Source organism: Amblyomma maculatum, chromosome 6, assembly GCF_055883805.1.
Source record: "Amblyomma maculatum isolate TAMU_Amacu chromosome 6, ASM5588380v1, whole genome shotgun sequence".
In the NCBI taxonomy this organism is placed as follows: domain Eukaryota; kingdom Metazoa; phylum Arthropoda; class Arachnida; order Ixodida; family Ixodidae; genus Amblyomma; species Amblyomma maculatum.
Window position 1 is genome coordinate 121,337,433 of NC_139349.1, and position 10,296 is coordinate 121,347,728.

Sequence of the window (10,296 nt, forward strand, 5' to 3'; positions counted from 1 at the left end):
GCCGGTACCCAAATCAATTCAATGTCCCTATATGGGAAGAGAATCTTAAGAGTATTTAGAGTAGATTGTGCAATTCTACCTCTGGCGAAATTGTGTATGGCAGCCTTGGAGTTGCTGATGATAATATCTGCCTCTGAATTTGTAATGACTAAAGCGATGGCTGCCTCCTCAGCCATTGCGGATGTGCGTACACGGATGGAGGCCGAGAGGGCTGTGGCGTGTGTTCTCGTAACCCCTGCCACTGCAAATGCTCTTTTTGGAACTGCATACTCAGCTGCATCAATGTAGATAATACCCGGTTGGTGCTTATAAGTCTTATGAAGAGCCAGGGCCCTGGCCATCCTCCTACCCCGTGGTGTATAGGATGCATGGTTTGGGAAGAGGCTTAATGGCGAGTATCTTTCTGATTGGTGTGGGTAGATCTGTCGCTTCATCTATTTCTGGCTCTGAATTTGCGTGCAGTGCACCGAGGATGCTTCCGCCTGTTTTGGTTTTTGTCAGCCGCGCCATCTGTGTGGTGATGTGGGCTGCGCAAAGTTCCTCGAGTGTGTTGTGAATGCCGAGTTGCAGAAATTTTTCTGTAGGTGTGTAGTGAGGAAGCCCCTAGTGCCTCTTTGAATGCTTGTCTGATGAGGCACTCCAGCTTGGTCTTCTCTGCGGCATAGAGCTGCAGGCACTGAGTAGGTGAAGCGGCTAAGGACAAATGTCTGCACTAATCTGCACAGGTCTTTCTCTATCATGGCCCTTCTCTTGTTTGCAATTCGTTTAATCAGACGGATTGTCTGATGGGTAGTGGCAGAAAGCCTGTTAATTGTCTCCGCATTCTTGACATTACTCTGGATGATGCCCAACACCCTCAGTGTCTGGGCTTCTGGTATGGGTTGTATTGTTCTGTGGATACCTGACCCACGCCTTAAGGGAAAGGAGGAAGGTGGGAGTGAAGGCGGCAAGGGAGAAAGGGACGCCATAGTGGAGGGCTTCGACCACCTGGGAATTTTTAAGAGGGTGGTTGCTCCTGGCCCTACCTGACTTGGACTGGCAGTTCACTGCCGTGTGTGGCGGGTGCTAGCCTGCCATCATAGTTTTATCAGTTGTAGGCCGTGATTGCACCCGCTATCGTTTAGGTTGTGGACAACGGCTGTTGAGACGCGCGTCTTATTCCCCTTTTTTTATTGCGAAGCAATACTACTTTAGCTACCACCTCAGCCCGTCAAAAGGCGCGGCGGTGGCAGCCATGCTTGACCTTTAGCGTGACCTGGCTGTGTGACGTCATACCATCGGTGTAAGAGTGGGGGCTCAACTCGTGCCCTTGCCTTGCGCGGTGGCAGTTACGGCTTGACTCCGTTCCTCTCACTAGTGGCGCTGCGCGCTGCGTGACATTATACCATCTGTGTAAGAGCGGGGCTCAACTCGCGCTCTCGCCTTGCGCGGTGGCAGTTATTGCCTGACTTCTGCTCCTCTCACCAGTGGCGCTGCGCGATGCGTGACGTCATACCATCTGTGTAAGAGCAGGGGCTCATCGTCGCCTTGCGCGGTGGCAGTTACGGCCTGAAGCCGCTCTTCTCGTCAAGCCATCAGATGCCGCCTACAGTCAAAGCGCTTAGGCAGGCTGCAAAGAGGAAGCAAAGGCGAGCCACAGAGACAGAAGAAGAGCGAGAAGAACGGCTTTTCAAGCGACGAGCGCAAGAAGCAGCTAGGCGGAAAAGGCGGTCAATGCCTTCGGCAGCAGAATCGACGACAGAAGCAGGAGAGGAAGGTACGAATTTGTCCGATAGTTTGGAACGTGCATTTACTAGCAGCACTACCAGTTCGGAGCGATGGAACGCTAGCATACGACAACGACGTGCCCAAGAAACACCGGAAGAGCGACAACAGCGACTAGAGAAGGAACGTGTGTATCGAGAGAAGTACAATGAACAGCGAAGAAAACGGCGTGCTGAAGAGACACCCAAACAACTATGTAAAGCCATAGCTAAACATAGTACAGTCAAGCGTCACCATAGCCATAACAGCAAACATAACCGGAGCATCACCATGGTGAATATAGCACAGCCAAGCATCACCACAAGCGGTACAATAGTAGCACCACGTATTGCTTCGCGATCACCAGGCTTAACCAAGCTAAGCCACAGCTAATTTTTTTCTTTCTTGTCTACTTCCTCTTCTGTTCGCACAAGGCAGCGGGGGTAGAGAAGAGTGAAGGGTGGCTGTTCCTGGCCCTACGGGCTGGGACTGGTAGGTCAACGCCGCTTGCGGTGGGGGCTAGCCTGCCGCCGAATTTATATCGGTTGTTGGGCGTCATTGCACCCGCCACCGCTTAGGTGGTGGACGAAGGCTGTTGCGGCGCGCGTCTTTCTCTCCCTCTCTCTATTTTCTCTTCTGTCTGCACGTTGTAGCGGAGGTAGCTCAGCTACAGAGCCAGTAGCAGCTAGGCCCGTGCATTTTCTTTTCCTTCTTCCTTCAGTCGCAACAACGACGTGCACTGACATCGCGCAGCACACTGACGCCACTTTTGTTTTGTCTCCATTGAAATGCAGCACCCGGCCGTCGGGATCGAACCCGCTTACTCCGGCACCGAAGTCGGGCGTCTTACCACTGCACCACTGCAGCGGGGAAGGAGTTGTGCATCATAAATATAAGATATGGTATACACGAGAAAGCCGGGTTGCAAAAAAACAACAACAAAATAAGGCCTGGGGAACTTTACTCGGGTACCCAACACAAGAAAACATGAAAGCAATTTAAGAATGCAGGAGGTAAAGCACAAGCTATTCGTCGAAATGCTGAAAAAGGTCTTGACCGATGTATGAGACCTAAATATTTAGCAGGATGAAGTCTAAAAAATATGAGAGCAAGTTCACAGGTTAGATGGAAGCTACTCCCCATTTACAATTCTTTTGTTGACAGCTCCTGATAGTCAGTCAATCATAAAGAACAAGCAGACATATTGTCACGTTTTAGTCAAAGGACGGGACGATAACAGTGACCGCAGGTCAGCAGGGCAGCAGCAGGAACCAGCGTGACGGCGGGATATTTCATCAGAACATTGAAAAAAGGATCGCCCGCACCGGCGTCTTCTTTCTTTAAAGAACACTCGCACTTTCTTTTTTTCGGCTACGATACTAGGCAAACATTTTTCCATAGTATCTAGTTCCTCACATTACACTTACACTTTCTCAAGTGCGAAAATATAGATGAAAAACAGATGCTTTCTACAAATGGCAGTCTAAATGAATGTTATATTAGTTTAATCACACCTCAAGAAACGCATACAGCACTTTGCCTGAAAATAGCCTGCACCAGGGGCTGATGTGCAGTATAAATTCTGGCTCACCTCCCTGAAAAGGCCATTAAAGCACTCCTTAAACTCTTTAATAAGATACGAGTATTAGGAAAACATGGAAAACAGCTATTATTTTTCCATTGCTCAAACCGGGTAAACCGCCAACCTCTCCCAGCAGTTATCAGCCTATAGCTCTGAGAAGTTGCCTCGCCATGTCCTTAGAAAGTATTTTATTATTAAAATAAATGTTTTACTAGCATCACGCAAACTTCTCGACGTTCACCAATGCGGGTTGAAAAGATCACGCTCGATAGTTGACCATCTAGTTTGCCTCGAAAACAGCGTCAAGGAGGCATTTGTGCTCAGACAACATTGTTTCGCTGTCTTTTTTTTGGTCTCGACAAGGCATACGATACCACTTGGAGGTATGGAATGCTTCGTGCCCTAGCAGCTAGGCGTACGTGGTCAAATGTTGAACTGCCTGAGGGATTTTATGACTAACCGCTCTTTACAGGTACGCCTATCGGCGCAACACTTTCGGAGAGCTTTGTTCAAGAGAACGGGGTACCCCAGGGCTGTATTTTTGCACAACACTTTGTGTTGTGAAAATGAATTCAATTAGCAAAATAATTCCGAAATCCGTTACGTACTGAGTAAGTTGATGGTCTTCGAATATTTTCGACGTCCTCCAAGCTAACAACATGGTCAGGTAAAAATAGACTCCAGTTTTCCATTCAAAAAAACATTGGCAGTGATGTTGTCATGAAAACGAGTTATACAGACTGACCCCACTTTACACCTTAGAAAAAAATATGGCTTTAAAAATGAATATAAATTTTAGGTATAACGTTTGTTAAAAAAACTAACAGTCCTTCATTTAAAAGCCTTAAAAGGAAGCTTTTAAATCCCTCAACTAACTGAAACATGTCTCAAGGAAGCACTGGAGACCTGATTTAACATGCTTGTTACACATCTACCACTCTGTTGTATGCTCCAGTTTAGATCATGGTTGTATTGTACATGGCTCTGCAAGACCATCATATCTAAAGCCATTAGATTTGATATATAGCCTTGGTTTACGTCTTTCTAATGGATCATACAGAACAACCCACATTAAAAGCATCTACGTAGAAACAAATGAACTTCCCCTTTTAGACGGATGGATGATGGTTACATGTGCGTACGTACTCAGGATACGATCTTCACAAAAACATCTCTGTTACCCGTTAGTTCCAAAGTGCTCGGCTTCTCCCCAACAAAGAAAACAGAGTGGGCATCCCGGAAGTGGGGAAAAATACCTTGACGGTTAAGCCGCTCCCCAAAAACATGAATTGGCAGTATAATCAGGAGGGAGTAAAATTTAAACAAACTAACTATGGCTGTAAAAGAGGCACATAATACGTAGATGTCACGGGTTCCACCGAGGATGGCATCTGCACCATTGATGTCGTGTACGAGGGAAGGCAGGTGAACGGGCTCTCAGTAAAAACTAACAACGCGCTAATGTTTGAGGAAGTGGCGATTGCACTGGCCGCCACCCACTGCGACGCAGCCTACATAATGTCGGACTCGCAACAGGCCTGCTGAAATTACGTGCGGGATAGGATAGCGCCACTCGCACGCAGAATATTATTGTCACATACGAAAAATTCAGATTCGGCTACTAGTAAAAAACAGGTTGTATGGGTGCCCTGTTACTAAGGTGTGGATGGGAACGAGACTGTTCACGCGGCTGCCCGAACGTTCCTCCCCCGGGATTCCGCTCAATCCTCCGGTTCTACCGAGGCAACCATACCAATCCCGCTCACAACTTATGCGGACATTACAAATTATTTATGCATCTGCAGAAGGGCACATCCGGGACCCGCCAAAGGTCTCGACAGATCTAAGGAGTGCCACCTTAGACGGCTCCAAACCGGGTGTTTTCTAAATCCCGCCATACTTAAACACGTGGACAGAACATTCACGGGTAGGTGCAAATTCTGTGGGCTGTAAGCTGACCTATACCACATGGTGTGGGCCTGCCTGCAAAATACAAAACTAAACGTTATAAAACAGCCCACTAGGGACGGCTGGGAGGCGGCCCTGTCCAGCGCGGACCTGGAGGCCCAGTGTGTTCTGGTCCAGAGAGCTCGGGCAGCGGCGGCGGCCAATGGCGTCCTGAAATAGGGTCTGCCACTCAGCTCTGCAACCATACGCACCTCCTTTTCAAATAATTTCATTATAAATAAACGTTTTCTCCTCCTCCCCCAGAACACTGATCATTAAAAACCCCATTCATTCAGGCTCTTACTGCTCCGTTTTGAGCAGATATGCCAAGATTTAGAAATACTGGATGCACTTCCAAATGTTGCCCAGAACGAGATCCATTTCCGCCTTGGTACAGCCTTCCCTCTGCATGTGACCTCACACTGACTGTCTTCTAAAAAAACTAAACGCCACATGAACACGTATTCATAAACATAGTAGTATGTACACTTCACCGAATTTTGTACAGATGGCTCAAAAAGAACAAATATTTTTGCATGCGCTGTTGCGCAAGGGATAAGGCAAAAAGTAATAAAGCTACCTAACAGTGCATCAATATTTACTGCAGAATGTTATGTGTCGATGTAGCTCTAAACAAAATTATGAAAGAACTGTGAAAAGAGCATAATCTATACCAATTCTTTTTGTCTGCTTACGGCATTACGTTCTAAATATGCAGCTGAGTTCATAGCAGGAAATATCATTCATGGCATAGTAAAAATCCCAACACAAGGCCAAGCCATAATATTTTGCTGGGGTCCTAGCCATGTCGTTGTTGATGGTAACGAAAGAGCCGATTCATGTGCGGCACAAGCTCGAAACATGGAAATGAAGAAAATACGCGTGTCTACAAAGACTATCAGGTTAGTAAAGAGATGCTTGAGAGACAAATGGCAGAATAAATAGAATAATGAAGGGCAAAGTAAACTACACACAATAAAACCCATAGTAGGAGAATGGAAGTCATATGTACACAGAAGGACCGTTTTATTGAAGTGGGTTCGTGCCGTTTTCAACTCAATGCACAATTTTGCACTACAAAAAGGACAAAAAATTCTATGCGAAAAATGTGCAGGTGAGCTCACCATGAATATCATTTTATTCTCGTGCACCGAAATTGAACACTTAAGGAAAAATATTTTACTTTAATTTATATTGAACACATCCTATGACGCCCCTGCTTACCGTTAGGAAACAACGGACTTGTTGAACAAAAAATGCACAAAACTCAAGACCCCCTCCTCCCCTTCCAGCCAATACCCTCGATCACCAACTCCTTGAGCGATGTGAGACCTTATTATCCAACCACGCCCTATCTATTCAGCAAGTACTAACGGAAAGGGGCCAGGAGCTGCTGGGAACATATGGGTCCCGAAACTAGAGAACCACCCCGTCTGGTGCAAGCATGTACCACCGAATTATTTCGGGCTTAATAAATGTTGATTCCTCCTACTCTTTCACTTTCACTGAAAAACAAAGCTCAGCAACTGTGTTTCGCTCATGATGGCCTTAGTTACATATGTGCCAAAAAACTCAACACAACACGACACGGTCGGGCTAGGCGTGTCGCAGGGCTCTGTCCTGTCACCTTTTCTGTTCAATGTGGCGATGTCGGTGGTGCTGGGCTGCCTGCCTGTAGGCGGCCGGCATCATGTGTACATCTCCATAAACGCAGATGACATTACTCTGTGGTGCCTGGGACCGCCGGGCGAGACAGCACGGGTGCGCGCGTGCCATCAGGCAGCTCTGACGGCGATGAGCGACTGTTTACACGGCCTAGGTCTCTCGCTCAGCGCGGACAAGTCCGTCGCAATGGTCTGCGTTCCGAGCTCGCGCAAGCGACCACCGCCGCTCACACTGGACGGGACCCTCCTGCCGTGGCGACGTTCGGTGCGGTATCTGGGGTTGGACATAGACCAGCGCCTTTCCTTCCGACCCGCCGCGATCAAGGCCTGCCTGCAGATGAAGAGAACCACCGCCGCCGTACACAGGCTCACTGCCAGGGCATCTCCCAGCAAGCTGCGTTGCGGCTATACAACTCCGCGGCTGTGGGGGCAATACTCTACGCGCTACCGCTCGTCACACGGCGCAAACCATGCTGGAAGAAGCTGGAGGTCGAGCATCGCAAGGAGCTGCGCATTTGTCTCGGCCTTCCCCAGAACTCTCAATGCGCTGCTACTTTGGCCGAGGCAGGTGCGTGGCCTTTGAAACTTCAGGCCGCGCGGCGGGCGCTCCGACACATCGATCGCCTACAGCGCGCAGAGGACGGCGGCCCGCTACTACATCGGTTGCGACATTATCGCCACTCGCGCATGGGAGCGGCGCTGCTCGAGTACGAGCAGCTCACCAATGCAACGCCCCCCTACGACCTCTTCTCGCCCTGGCCCGCTGCTACGGAGGTTCAGCGAGAGATTGTCGGAATCGCGGGGAAACGCACCACACCGCTCTGTGCAGTGCAGCAGCTGACCAGAGCCGTCATCTACGAGGAACTCCAACACCACCTCCTCGTTTACACCGACGGCTCCGTGGCCAGATATGGTTGCTCGCTAGCAGCGGCGGCTACCATCCCCGCCCTGCAACTGCACAGACAGCTGCACCTGTCATTCCTGGGTTCTTCCACCACGGCGGAGCTGCTGGGTCTACGCCTAGGCCTGGATCTACTGTTTGAACTGACTCCGCCGCCACCGCGCTGCCCTCAGCCGCCTTCTAACCACCGGCTGGGGAACTCCGCTGCTGTGTCAGGTTCGCGTAAGTCTCGAGCGCTCGGCGGAGCGCGGCTGCGCTATACGGGCACAGTGGATCCCCGGGCACTGCGCCATAGAGGGCAACGAACTTGCCGACGAGCTCGCGACCGCAGCACATGAACTCCCTCCTAGAGACGAGCAACTCGCTTTGGAGGACGTGCGTGCGGTAATCGACGACCACCTCCGGACGCAGCACCCCGACTCACGCATCGCAAGATGTCAGCGCATTCACAGTGTCAGCGGCCGCTCGCTGACTCGGCTGCACCACGAAATGATCCTCCGTGCACGCATTGGATGTGTGTGGCCTGGGGAATGACGGATGCGCCACGGGCTTGCCACCAGTGACGTGTGTGACGGCTGTGGCGTGGTAGAAACTCTCGAACATCTACTGCACTGCGCCGCGCTAGCCGAACCACGACGTGAGTTGCTGGCGGCTTACAGAGCGCAAGGGGTAATCCCGGACAGCGTAGCTGTGCTCCTGTGGCCGCCGGACAGTGCGCGCGTCCGCGAGCGAACACACGTGAGCCTGTGTGAGTATATCGAACAGGCGGGCTTGATGACCCGCCTATTTCACCTCTCCAGATAGTGCGCGCTGTGATTGAACGCTCCGCGTATGCTATTTCGCACAATAACGGCCGATCGCCCAACACAGCCGTCAGTGTTTTGTACAGTGTGCCAGTGCGTGCGTTGTGAACAGTTGCCTGGACACAGAGCTATTGCGGAGGCCCGCCCGATGTGCCGAGTGCTCAGTGACCTAAGACATTTGCGGGTGGGCCTCAAGCAAACTATATACTGTACCATAGTGTACATATTTCTTTTATTTTTACCTACCCTTTTCTTTCTCCCTATCGCTCACCTCTTTGATTTCCTCTACCTTTTCCTTGCTATCGCTTTATTTCCGCCGCCCCAGTTCAGGTGCTTTAGATATCAGATAGCAGATACCGGGGCTGGCAAACATCGTTTCTTTCGTTTTGTATATAATAAATACCCACTAATACCACCACCAACACGACACAAGGAGGGAGGTGGTGAAGGGTGGCAGTTCCTGGCCCTACGGGGCTGGCTGGGACAGTAGGTCGGCGCCGCTTGCGGCGGGGGCTAGCCAGCCACTCAGTTTTATCTGTTGTAGGCCGTCATTGCACCCGCCACTGCTTCGGTGGTGGATGACGCCTGTTGTTTCGGCGCGCGTCTTTCTCTCCCTCTTCTTTTTTCTTTCATCTCTATTTTCTGTTCTGTCCGCACGAGGCAGCGGAGGTGGCTGAGCTACAGAGCCAGTAGCATGCCCGTGCATTTTCCTTTCCTTCTTCCTACAGCCACAATAACAACAACACAACACAAAGTGCGATGAGGCGCGATAGTGAGGGGTGACTGCTCCTGGCCCTACGGGTTTACGCGGTGGTCCAAAGCCCTCCACTGCCGGCCCCTCTTCCTCTCTTCTTTCACTCCCACCTTCCTCCTTTTCCTTATGCCTACTGCGCCTTTTCTTTCCTGCAAACCAATTTGAAACGCCGCTGATATGCCTGCTGTACTGCGTGTACTTCTGTAGGCTGTGGCGTGGCGTTCGAGGAAGTGCCAAATGAAAGGCGCAGCACGAAGGCCTGGATCGAATGCCCGGCGAAGTCAAGCTTCGTATAAGCGTGGTCATCGTCACACGCATTTCAAGGCACGATATACCCTACTGATGATGATGATGATGATAATAATAATAATAATAATAATAATAATAATAATAATAATAATAATAATAATAATAATAATAATAATAATTGGTTCACAGGAAGGGAAAAGCGCTGTATCTGTCACACTTGATTCTGTGGATACCTGAACCGTGCCGTAACTGAAGGAAGGAAGGAAGGTGGGATAGAGAGAAAGAGGAGTCGTAGTGGAGGACTGCGGAGTAATTTCGACCACCTGGGGATTATTAACGTCATCCTTTATTTCAAGGTACGACATACTACACTACTGATGACATCATCATTAATTTCAAGGCACGACGTACTGCACCATTGATGATGTAAATAACTTCAAGGTACGGCATACTACAGCATTGATTAGGCCATCAAAGCATTTCGGACGGCCGGACACAATCTTGGCCGCGAGTATGAGCCATAAAAACAATCGCCTTAAAGCCAAGCATATAAATAGCACAACTGCAGTGAATTGTGGGAATTTGCTGAAAACAATGTTGATAAGCGGTACTTTTTGCTGCATCATAACAATTTAGGTGGTTTAAATTTGGTT